The sequence below is a fragment of the Chaetura pelagica genome, unplaced genomic scaffold, assembly GCF_000747805.2.
Source record: "Chaetura pelagica isolate M959 unplaced genomic scaffold, ChaPel_1.0 scaffold55, whole genome shotgun sequence".
Taxonomy (NCBI): Eukaryota; Metazoa; Chordata; class Aves; order Apodiformes; family Apodidae; genus Chaetura; species Chaetura pelagica.
Genome location: NW_009953571.1, coordinates 4,159,138 through 4,172,399, shown reverse-complemented (window position 1 = coordinate 4,172,399; position 13,262 = coordinate 4,159,138). Strand labels below are relative to the sequence as shown.

The window sequence follows — 13,262 nt, the reverse complement described above, 5'->3', positions numbered from 1 at the left end:
CATGTTTTATTCTTGATAAACTAGAATGTTACCTATTGAGCAAAGCAATGGTTTCCAGTTTTTCTGTGCTGAAGAATTTTAGCTTGTACTTAATTTGAAGCAGATCTTTATCTCAGTTTAACTTTTTTTTTTTTTTTTCCATAAAATGCCCATTTCAATGCACTTGGGGGGGTGCTATTTTTATTATTGTTGTTGCTATTAAGGATTTGCTTAAAGATCGTGGGACAAGTCTTCCTTCATGTCCTGGCCTAGTGCTTCTCAGGCTGTGATGCCAGAACATTTGGGAGGCTCTGGATTGCTTTGAATGGGTCTGCAAATTTTGTTTAAACAACTGTACTAAACCTTAAAAATTTCAAAGAGATCAAGCTCTCTGGAAACCATTCTGGGACCACAGATTGAATTAATGGAAAGCCACAGCTCAAGTCTGATGCAGCAAAGCACATAGACACCTGCTTAATTTTACAGAATATGCAGTGTCCCATGGACTTTGATGAGTCTTACAGTTTTATGAAGCATTTTTCAGAACTGAGGTAGTGCACTTGGTACAGGACAAAATCAACTCCTTAATGAGCTTACCAGAAAACCCCACAGGCATACTCAGCATGTGCTTTTTAAACATGTATAATTGGGTCAAATGAAAACTAATTCCCATTGGAGTGAGGCCATGCCCAAGGAACCCTTCTGGGATTATTCTTTTAAATCCTTCAGGCAGAAATATTTCCATGCCAATTTCAACTTCAAAACCTTTTGACTGTGGAGCTGTTTAAGAATAGGCTAACAAGAATTGATCTTTGATGAGAATTCTTCTTGTTCTTCGTATCCCTCCCCAACCATCCATCTTTCTCTCACTTTCCTCACTGCCTCTCAGCATGCTAGAAAAGGTCAGAAGCAATTTGATCAAATGTCCCAATAGACAAGTGTCTTTGAAGAGAGTTCAGGCCTGTGGAATTTGAATATGAGAGGTTAATATTTTGAAGAATTGTTATGTCCTGGAAATAAAGTTTTATAATGAAAAATCACCTTTGAACCTTACATCTAGCTATTTTAGGTTAAAGAAAAGTAAGTCTTTTCATTGGGGAAAACAAGTCTTCCCACCAAAGGTAACTTCTCCCCCCTTGGCTGCCTGGGTAATGTATTTGGGCTGGTTTTCTGTCTCTTGATACATATTCTACAGACACCATGAAATCTAGTGAAGAAACAAATGAATTAACAGTCCTGGAGGGCTGTCAAAATGCTAAAAGTTATAAATGACAGATAGACAATGCTAAATTGGTGTGTCTGGATTCGTGAATGCATTGGCACATGGCAGTGCTTATTCTCTGGAGCAAGAGGTGATGCATATGCACAGCTACTGGCCTTGCTCTCCCCCACCAGCACTGCCTGGGCTCTTCTCTAATTGTTGTGCATAATAGACACTGTATCACTGTTGAAGCCTATACCTTATCTGCTGGTAAGGTTTGCAAAACTGTGTGTCTGTTTACTTACCCATACAATCTAAGACTTCACCCGTCCCCTCTCACGTGTGAGCGTCTGCTTTCTCCTTGATATCCCAGTTGGATTTGTCCATGTTGGAGACTGAGTGTCTTCACTTTTCTCACAGCTCATTTTAAAACAAGCAGGAAGTCAAGATGCAAAGCAGCTAGTTAGCTTTGTAATTGTAGGGGGCAGCTGACACATTGCAGTGCTGCACCTTTGCACATCTCCCTGTCAGGTGTTGGCCTTTTCAGTAGCAGCAGCATTCCTCCTCCTAGCTGAGAAACCCTCCAGTGCTTTGAGACAGGCTTTTTCTCCAAGTGATGGTCCATTTCAGTTTGATCTTGGCTCTCTGATTTCCAAAACTTCCACTTTACTTGAGATCTTTCAGTTGTTTTAAGAGCTGACACACGATGTGATACTTTTAATAGAAAATTAAGGAGCACTTGCCAGAGGACAGTGTTAGCCCTCTCTGATATGAGTCCTTTAATGTGTAGTCTCTGCTAAATGGACTCTCTGATCTTCTCTGGGATATTTTTCATCCCTGACAGTGAAAACAGACTTAATCTGTTGGGAACAAAAGGGGAATTATAGCTTGCTTTTTGGAAGGGAGGCCTTTCTTCGGATTAGAACTGCTGTGCAGAACAGCCAGACTTCATCTCCTTCTTCTCTCCTGTAGGGATACCTGCAGGCAAGGAGAGTTAACTTCCAGCCATAGACAAGAGAACATAGCTTATGTCAAAGACCTCTAGCTGCATCTTCTATAGTTTCCTTTCCTCACATAATACACAGTTATGTTTTTGTCTTTGGTGGACTGTGCCAGCAGGGCACTGATAATGTCCAGCAAAAGGTACAAAAATGATGATACCTTTTTTAAGTGGAGTAGTTCAGGCTTTCTGGCTTGCCTGTCTTTTTGTTTGTTTGTTTGTTTGTTTTTCAGGCAGGAGAATATTTTAATGCTTCTATAAGGAAAAGTAAGTGCTCAAGATGTCAGCTGTAGGGAGTGGATCAGTTCCTCAGGGCTGAATTCTGCAGTAGGGGCAGGCTCCTGGCCATGCAGAGCCCATTAAAAGGGAGAGGCCTCTTGAGACTGAATAGCCAAGGGCAGGGTTTGGCCTGCAGCATACAAGCAGGATGCTGGGGAGTGCAAACCTTGGGATTTTCCCATCAGGCAGAAGCCCCTGTGTTTGGTGAATTTGTAGAAGAGGTAGACTGCAGTTTAGCCTAACGTCTGCTGGTGCTTTGGGAGGGCCCAGAGCTTTAGAGGTTTTGCTGAATTGAAACAAATTAACACAGTCGTGGTAGCAAATGACTGTATTTTTTCATAAAGATGAACAAACTGTGGGGCTGATGGGGGCCTGCTGTTTCTCAGAAACTGCAGGAGGGTTTTCCTTCCTCAAACTGGCCTCAGTTCAGGTGCTGCTGGAGGGTGGCCCCTCCAGTCCTTTTTTTAGATTTATTTTTTTTCTTTTCACTGTGAATAAGTCTTATCCCAGACAACTAGTAACAGCTAAAAATGATGGGTTTTCTGCTTGTTATCTAGCACAGCTAAACTGCAAGTCAGCCCTGGGAAATCTGGATGTATCTGGTGTAGCATTTGTGGAGTTCATTAGAACAAACCAGAATTGACGACATCTTTAGGGAGGAAAAAAAAGAAAAAAGGAAATCAATTGGTCTTTGTGTCAGAGCTGATCAGATGTACAAAAAGGAAAGCATTGCTAGGCAGTATCTGGGGCTGGGTAATTCGCATCAAAATACTACCTGTGTCAGAATCAAATAGTCTCTGATGAGTAAATAGTTTTCCCCCGGTTCAGAGGATATTAAGTACCAAGATTTTTACATACTCTTAGAAACTTGAAAACAGCCCTTTGTCCCTATCAGTGCTGGTTGTTTTGTTTTTTTTTTCTACTGGACAAACATTGATTTTCCTTGCTGCCAAAATCTGCTTTTCTAATGGAGCTTGAAATTAACATGATTTTTTGTGGTTGTTGTTGTTTACCTCCTTGTTTGCACAGCAGCAACCTAAATGATGTTGGCACAGCTTGAGGAACCAGGTTTCTTAAAAGTTTTAGTTGAATGCAGCAGAGAAAGCACAATACATCTTTTTCTCCAGGCACTACACAAGTAATGACCACCACATGGTACCAAGGGGTGGTTTTATGTATCTGTGATATTGATTGAAAGGCTTGGAAAAGCTTGCATTTGTTTGAGATTCTTGGGACCCAGAGGACATGCTTTATAATACTGGGATAATGATTTCAGTGTGCTGCACATAGTGCCTTGAAGCAGCAGCTGCTGCAGTATCTTGTAGCTCTGCTCCAGAGGTGGAGAACCCATTCCTGTGTTTTGGAGGAACCTTTTGTGAGGTCTGCAGATTAATCAGAGATACCTTGATTCAGAGAAAGTGGCAATTAAGCAGAGTGAAGAAGGGTGTTCCTAAAACCTTCTTACAAGTCAGAACTCACTGTCCCTCCTGACCTTACAAATTGGGATGCTGAATTGAGGTGCTACCCTTGTACAAAGCCTTAGTCAATACAATAATCCACTCTTCTCTGGCTAATTTGAGCAGTTTCAACTGACCACAGATTACAGCATGCACCTTGTACAGTAATTTGAAAATCTAAATGTCTGAGTATTCTTTTGAAACTTTGTATCTATCCTTTGGTCCAGTGCCAGTTCTAGTTAATCCTATCAAATACACATGGAAGAATCCTTGTAGTCAGAGATAATGGTCTTATGATATGGCTGAATTTCCTTGCTGTACGTCTGAATAGATAGTAACAGCATCAGCTGTCTGCTTTCCTTTGATGTTCACACAGCAGGTTAGGGGGGGAAAAAAAGAAAAAAAAAAAGAAATTTTGAAAGCCCCGTAATTAGAAATAACTAAAGATAACATACTCCTGAGTCCTTGCACTCAGGACCATTTGGTAATAGGGGTATTTGAGAGAGCTTTTCACCTCTTTGTGACGAGAAAGGCAATGATTAAATCCCAACTCTGCTCTCAGCAATTTGGATCCATATGGGCCTAGTCTGATTTTCTCAACCATCTGCCAAGAATAAGATGTGATCTTTGGCAAGAGTTCGTGCTCCCATGTATTGGGAGCAGGAGATATACACCACAGAACCACTCTCTATCAAATCTGACTGGCAAAGTATCCTGAATATTAGGTCAGCCATTTCCATCAAATTGTTGCCAGTTATTGTTGACACAGAATGAAGGTCATTAATTAAGCAGAAAGTTTTGGGGCAGTTCAGGGTCAAGACTTGAGCAACTCTTATTCAGTGAGTAAGGACCTGCTATCAATGTCCTTGTTAGCTATTGTAGATGGAAATTCTTTTTAAATTAATGTGTTAATGTACTGTTCTACTTAGGAAAATGACTGAGTAGGAATGTGACGCTGTAATTTTTGTATTTATTTTCAGTCACTGTCTTACGAACTAAAATTTTCTCACTTTCCAATTCCAGCAATGATGTTGCTTTCTGCCAGAGGCACAGACTTCACCTGGGGCCTGGAAGAAGTAATCTGTGGCACCTCTATCACCAGTGATAATGTATGGAGCAGACATAAGGCAGGACTCGAGGCACATGCTCTAGAAGTGCAGAGAATCCTCACTGGTGCTGTGCTCCAGGCTCCAGTCTCATTCCCCTCTCTTGGCTCTGTGAGACCAAGATGTGAAAATTCATGCCTGTGGGCCAAGTCAGTGTTTTAAAAGGCAAGGAGGGGGAGGTAGCAGAGATGGTGGATAAGATCACCACTTCGCAGCACTGCCTTTTCTTGCTCATTCCCTTCAGTTTTGCCTGTGTGAAGCCCCCAGGGGTGAGGCTGTGCCCCAGGATAGCATGGGTGTCCTTTAGGAGAAGGAAAAAAGTTGTGTCCTTTAGGACAAAGAGTCTGGAGGAACTCATTTGGGGGTAAGTCAGCAGTCTTTTGTCAGTGAGATAAAGGTGTTCCTGAACCAGCTTCTTTGTTCCATCAGATTGATTGCAGGTGAGGAGTAGAAACTTTTTTTCAAGGTCTTTTGCTTCTCTTGGCTGTGATGCTGTGGGACTTGACTCAGCTGCATTCAGTGGCATGTGTTTTGCTCCTATTCATTTCTGCTCTTAAGATTGAAATGTTGTATTAGATTAAGAGCTCCACAGATGTCAACAGTGTGAAAGGCTTCCCTTTTGCTTGAGCAGGGCATCTGATAGAGGTTTGCTAGTAAGATCTGATTTCATGAGGTTTGCATCCTATTAAGGCAAGTAGGGATCAGGCCTGCAAGTGTGATAGAAAAGTGCAAACACAATAGAAAACCTCTTCTATTAATAGGCCATGAAACAATACAAGGTGAAAATGGTAATGAGGTGGGAGCAGGTAGGCAACTGCTATCTGTGCAATGGCCACCCTTTCACCGTGCTTCCCCTACCATCTACCTATGGCCTCTCCCTCTCAAACCCTGATAGACTCAGGATCAGGAATCTGATCACTTTCCAGAATCAGTTTCAGCTCTGCAGCTCATGGCCTCTGCATCGGTACAGGTGTAACTGAAGTATCTGATCCCTGTGCACTAGCTGTCAGTCTTCCCTAGCAGCCCTGCCAAGGTGCAAGCCAAGATCAGCACTCCAACTGTCCAGAGGGTTGTTTTTAAAAGTAGCTTGGCTTATCCTTAATAATCCCCTTCATGAGCGAGATATCCTCCATGTCAGTGATCTGTATGCATCCTTAACCTCAGCTAGTAAAGCTCTATTCTTTCCCCATGGTTCTGGGGCTGGCTCATGGCCATGGCTCCAGCTCCCTTCCCGTGGATCACTTCCTCTGCGGTGGTTCAGGAAATTGCTGGTCTCGCTTTGCACAACCTCTCCTGATGCACCAGCTTTGGTGCTTTCTTGCAGTACTTGCACAAAGGACTCAGTCCATGCCTGCCTGTTAGAATCCACTGCAGTTGGCTCTTCTTACCTGCCTGGCAAAGAATTGCCCTCCTTTGTGCATCTTTAGCTTTTGAAATTATATGCAAACATAAACCCTCCCAGTATCCCACAGCACACCTGCCCTTAGCCCCATTTAACAGACTGAGCAACAGAAGCAGAAGAAGATACCAACAGATGGTTTGGCCAAATTGGAATTAAATCTTTGGATTCCCTGGAGTATATTCCTGTGAGTGGCCCTTTGGCTTTCCCCCTGCTCTGCTGCCACTGCCAAGGCCAGCACTCCTGTTTCTTCATGCAGCACATGCAAGTTGCCAGACCTTAGAGCTATGGAAATTCATGGCACGTGCTGGCCTTCCAGTTTGTTCGTGTTTCATTTCTTACAATGCTGATGTCTCTACTGAAGTGTTTGAAAATCCCCAAGACATTGATTATCTTTCTTTACACACATTTCTTTATCAATTGAATTATTTAGTAAAGAGGTATGTTCCTATTTTATTGATATAATTTGAGGCGTAATCTTACTCCTTTTCCCTTAGCACTTGTTTAAAGAAAACAACATTTTCTTCTGTCCTGATTTATTTTTCTTTCATTCATCCCTCAACCTCTAACCATTTTATTGCTTGTTTTGTTGGAGGCAACTGAGTGGTGGAGGTTAAGTGATTTGCTGCCATTCACAGAAGGGAGCAGCAGTCGATGGGAAACAACATCCAGGCATCACGGCTGCTGTTGCGGCGCTGGCCGCGCTGAAATGGTATCAGGCAACGTGTGGGCCAGTAGTGCTGCCCTTCCATGTTTTAGCAAACTGCCCATGGTGGAGCTTATTTTAAGTAGGGCCTACCTAAGGTGAATTTTTCAATTTCTAGGTAATGATTTAGTGGCTTGAATTCATTTTCTTGCTTCACTGCTGTTTTCCATCATCTTTGCTGTTACTTTTAGTTACTGTCTGCCTCAGTTTCATACCTGTTGACTGGGGCTACCTGCTTCAGCCCATTTCACAGCAAAAGAGGATACATCAGAGCCTTAGAGGGCTGTAATATCATGAGGACTGTAGCAACAGGTAAACCAAGGTAACCCTCTTCAGGAATATGGCTTTGTATATATATAAATCCAGGGAAAAGCTCCTTAGAAGAATGGGGCCCAGACAGGTTTGACTGAAGCACCTAAAGCTTGTTGAAGAAGTGAGTAATGGTAATTTAATTGAACTGCCCTTCTCTTTTTCTGCTCTTTGGTGGAGAAGTAAGCAGCCAAGTCCTACTGCTGTGCTGTTGTCTCTGGCCCTTGGTTGGTGAGAGAGGTGTTTTATGCTTGGCCTCTTCAGGGAAAGGCTGCTTGTTTGCATTGTATTTGTGGCATAATCACTAATGGTACAGATCATTTTTATTAGCCAAGCTGTCTGCATTAAAATGATATATATTTTTGTATTATTAAGAACATCCAAGGGAGTCTCTGCAGTGGCAGGAGAAAGATGATAATTTTTCCTTTTAGCTTAAGAGCAGATGGTTACAGAAACATTCTATGTAAATAAATTAAGGAGAAGCCACCCTTGCTAATAGTTAAGTAAACAGGTTTGGAAACAGCCAGCTCAGGACCAGGCTTTTCTGTTCTTTTCCCACAACAGCTTTATTCTGCTTTTCAGCTTACTGCCCTGTATGGATAGGGTGTTAATTAAACCAATTTGCTTTTGGCCCAAAGTAATCGAAAGCAACTTGAGTCCTGCTAAAGCAAGGCTCTCACTCACAGGCAGTTTTCATGAGCACTGGAGGATACTTACCTAGCTTAAGTATCTGGGCTGCAATCAGTGTTATTGATAAGCGTTTTCAAATGTCTTTTGTCATGGTAGTGAGGCAGTGAGCGATCTGAGAGAGGTATTACTGACATTGTTGCATTTCCGTGGTCTTTGAGCAGTGCTGTCATGCCAATGCCATGCTGCCCTCGAGAATTTTGACTCAACAATAAGTAAATTGGAAGTGGAGAAGTGAGAAGTAATTAGGGGAGGAAAGTCAGATTCTGTAGCACAAGGGCTGAAAGTGCCTCAGCTGTGGCAGCTGAAGGGATAAGCAGTGTTTCTCTTCCTACCATCCAAAAGCGAGCAGGACATGTCAGGAAGAGGAGATTGTGAAAAGCCTAGTCCTCCATGTGTTCACAAAATCGAAGCTGCAAGAGCCATGAGGACTGAGAAGGTTACGTTTGATCTTCTTTGAGCAGTTATCTCCTGCCCACCCAAGTTAGAACAGGAAGGTAGGCTGGTACACACTGTTGCACAGGACAGTCCCCTCTTCTGTCCTCCCCACCAGACTGATGCAAAAACATCTCCAGAGCGATTGGCTTCTTCCCAAGGTCTACAGTCACACAGCCAGGATTCAGCATCCTTGCTCCTTGCTTGGAGCTTTGGGCAGTAGCAGAATGTGGTTTGTACTCATATCAGGAGGAGATCACATCCAGGTGAAGCGGTGGGTTTCTCAGTTCATGGAGGCTAGAGCTGAAGTAGAACCACTCCTCTTCCCAGTCTGGGACAGATACTTGCCTGGGATGACTTGACCAGTTTCTAGATTCCAGCATAGATTTTCTTTTGGGTGTGGACATACATGATACAAAGCAGTTTACTACTACTGATAGTGTGTTACTATTACTGATAGAAATGCTTGCATATCACAAGCAGAAACTGCTGACCAGTGACTAAAATGATAAAAATGTAACCATTTTTACCACTACAAAAAAATAAAGACTATACTCTTAAGGACTGATATAACAAGAATATCTAGTGTAAGCTGAGAGCCCATTAGGAGGCTGAGGGAAGAGAAGGGATAGAGTATGTTCGTCTTCCATTAACGAAGGTACTGTACTTGATTAATACACTGAAAACTAAAAGCAAACTGTCCCTTTAGGGAGAAAGTAGGACACATGGCTTTGCCAGTTCTCTGCACATACCAAACAGCCATGTGCCAAGAACTATGGCATGAGACTGGCATAGGTAGAGAGGAGGGCTTCTGGGATGGTGGGGACACTGGAGAATCCATTGTATACATGAAGACTAGAAGTGTGTGGCTTGTTTAATCTAGCAAAATAGAGGCTGAGGGGACATATGAATGCTCTCTATAAATACATCAGAGGAATAAACACCAGGGAGGGAGAAGAGCAATTTAAACTAAAAGACAACGTTGGCACAAGAGGAAACTGGTATAAATGGCTCATGAATAAATTTAGGCTGCAAATTAAATTTCTAAGCAAAAGAGCAGTAAGATTTTAGATATCCAAGTAAGAGTACCAGGGCAAATAACCTAACAGTTTCTAAGATGGGTTTTGGTTACTTATATGAAAATTAAATAATGTGCTCAGCTGTGGTAAGTTGTGGCACCTCCACCTGACAGTGGAGGACTGAATACCATTTTGAATGTCATCCTGTGGTTTTATATTTGTGCATGGAGGAAGACCAGCCTGAAAACACAGTCTCCACATTTGATCTCTCCAGAGGCACAGACATTGTATGTGCAGCCTGTGTGCTTCACAGTAATTTCTGCAACTTAATTCTTCATCATTAAAAGGAGTTCCTAAGTAAATGGACAGCCTCTTAAAATTAGGAACTTAAAGTCAACCTTGTATTTATCTAATCATCTATCATAGAGTCGTAATGAATGAGAACAGGCTGTTTTCTGAAGGCCTAGGACTGCTTAAAAGTTTGGAAATGCTGAGATGCAGGTGTTAGCAGCCCTGATGTCAAAACGAAAACTGTCATGTGTGCACACTGAAAATTTCCCAGCCAGCCTTAACTGCTGCTGATGTTTCACCACCCAAAGCCAGTGACAAGCCTGTTCTCAAGCAACATTTATCTTCACTGCATCAGTGACTCTGGAAATTGAGAAGTGATCTGTGTGGTCTACCTTTCTTGTTTGATAGACTCTGTTTTTTCCCCCTTACTGTAGCATTTAAACCAAAGTCTCTGTGTCTCAAAGGAGCAAGCTACTTAAAAAGAGGTAGTTTGCAGTGAAGAAAATTCTATTGCTCACCAGAAGTTACCACACTGTGAATTCCATTGACCAGAATAAAATATGTAAGGTTTTGATAAATGCCATACACCTCAATGGATGACACAAGTATGGATTGAGGTGATGTTTATGCCAACAAAAGATCCTTGTCTACACAAACAACATTCGTATACTACAGATTTAAGATTTTAACAGCTGCAGACAGGTAATACCTTACATTTCTTTTCTAAACCTCCTTGTTAACAAGTCCTTATCCAAGTGCTGTAGGCTAGGAGTGAAGGTAGGTTGTAAGGAGGTGGAGTGAAGTTTTGAAGCCTTTCAACACTGGGGGTTAAGTGACTGAGCTGTGAATCTGCAGCCTTTCGCTGGCTGGATTTGCAAAGCTGAAGGATTTTTGCTTTTATTAACAGGATAATTACAGTTGTATTATAAGCATAAGCTTCACTGAGCTTTGAAAGTACTCATTTTTTACCTTGACCTCAGAAAGTCACCACGATCCTTAATGCTGCACAGAGCAGACCCAGGGTGTCTATTTAAAGACCTGTGCACTTAATCGGGGCCTCTTTCCTGCCCTGTGTTGAGCTGCCCTTTGGCAATAGTGCAGTTTCATAGCTCCTGGGTGGGGTTTTCTTCAGGTTACTCTTTGGCAGCTGAAAAATTCTCACGAAGGTTATTAATGCAGTGAAGTCGTGGGAGCCATGAGGGCCACGGTCAGGAAGCCATGAGCCTCTGTGACACCAGGGGAGAGAGGAGAGGAGACCAGCAGCTTTACAGTGGGGCTGCTGGGTGCAGCTTCCCCACACTGACCCGATGCCAGTCCCTTGTCTTTGTCCTCCCATTCCCTCTGCTTCTCCCCTCACGGTGGAAAGCAGCCCCACCAAGCGAGTCTTACTTGCAATAAAGTCTTCATAGTTCAGCTGCTGACTCCAGAGAAAAACCGAAACCTTCATTAATCATTTTGCCTATACAATATTTCTCAGTAGGCAGATTTTCTGCTTGCAGCATCTGCTGTCACTCTTGAATCTTTTTGCAAAGTGCCCATTTGGTATCTCCAACGTATACACTGGACTTGAGAGAATTCAGAGTCTTGCATCAGGCATCTGTTTTTCCAAACTAAATGAATTACTTCATAAGTAACAACTGACTAACCATGACTCTTGAGCAGGAAAGGTGGGGAGCAGAAGGTATTGGACTTTGCTAGCTAAACAGGCTCAGATATGAACTGGAAGATCTCCCAGAAAATTAAATAAGTGGCACAGCCCAGCTTGTTTAACCTAAATCAACATTAAATCAATCAACATTAAATCAACCAACATTAAATCAACACTGATTTTGCAGGCCCTACATAGTAATTACACGTGAACCTAAGATGCTGAATCTGAAAGTTTGCAACCCATGTTGAGATGTTAAAGTAGTGGACACATTCTGGAGTTTGTCAGGATATGTGACAATTCATCCAGCAGTCCTGACAGCTCAGAGAGGACTGAGTATCTTGAAAATTGACAGTATTTCCTGAGATCAGCTTCAGTCTTTCTATCCAAATTTTAGTATTTCCAGACCTAACCACTGTTTTTCCATTTCCTACTGTTTATGGATGGAAAGTTTGGTGTTCCAGAATCTATCGTCTCAATGGAAGTCAATTCCTAGACAAGCTTCATTTTCCATGGACATTCTTGATAGGTTGTGGGGTAGAGACAAGTGAAGGTAGATGCAGTTGGACTCCAGCACTGTCTGAGTCTGTACAGTGGTTCAGCTGCTTTCCTGACAATGAAGACCAGCAGGACTGAATACCTAGAAGTGCTCTTCAATACACACCAGCTCTGTCTCAGTGCACTGGCTCCTGGGAAGCCCTGGTATGCAGAATCCAACTGTCAGCAGGGCTTGCCATAAGGATAAATTTGCAAGCAGACCGTTTTTGGCACTTGGCTGTGGCAGTCGCTGAAAAGAGCCCTTCTTTCTGTCTTTCCTCCACCTCACTTTCAGAGACATGACCAATGTTTTCCACGAATGGAGAAGTTTACAGTTCCCCACACATCACAGTCCCTGCCAGAAATTTTGTTTTAGTTGCCACAGCAACAACTCAGCGAATTTTTAAAGCCCCTGCCCCTGGCCGTGCCTCTGCCCTGTTCTTCCTCTGTGTTTCCCCAGCAGCACACGAGGCTGCAGAGGCAGTGACTGAGAGCTCTAATAACCCCAGTAATGGATCCAATTATGGCCGTTAGTGCTTCTGTTGAGAATACATGAATAAGTAAATCTCAGCATAAGGATAAAAGTGTATGTTTTCAAAAGCTGCCTGACCAGCCCTGGGAGTGGTGGCCACGTCGCTCTTGCAAAGCCCTGATGGAAGCAGCTGAGGACTCAGCAGCCACTCAGCTCCCCTCCAGACCAGGCAGGCCCACAGGAGTTGTTATGTGGTCACTAGCTGGTGACCATGGACTGCCAGGCATGGCCTCACACCACAACCATTTGTTTCTGCCTGTTGCAGTTGCACTTCATGTACCTCTGTGGGGCAGCTGGGTGCTCGGGTGTCTGCTGACAGAGCCTCTCTGTTAATGGCTGCCACACACAATAAATAGTGCTGCACTTTCATTAGCAAGTGTCACCATGTTTGCATGGTTATGGGGATTGTGGCTGGGGAAGGACTGGGCAGGACAGAAAAAGCACTAACAAATTTTTGCAGGAAATGTTCCACTCTTTGAGTGCTGTTCCATCACTGCAGGACAGTCCTTGCACCCTCCTTACCAAAAAATCTATTACTTCCTCTAACTGTCACTGGGTCCTCCTTCACCATCTTCCGATAGCACAGAGACATCCATCCTCACCTGCCTTTCACCCCTGGTGACACACAGTTGTCAACTTCTATCTTCCAGCAGTTGATCAGTTGGGGAAAGGTGCAT

The 13,262-nt window shown here is 43.1% G+C and overlaps 1 protein-coding gene across 1 annotated transcript in view; it reads left to right on the top strand.

Annotated features, from left to right (window-relative positions):
* Positions 1-13,262, top strand: part of LOC104390425 (transmembrane protein 263-like) — a 198,514-nt gene that overhangs the window by 171,603 nt on the left and 13,649 nt on the right. The window lies entirely within an intron of this gene.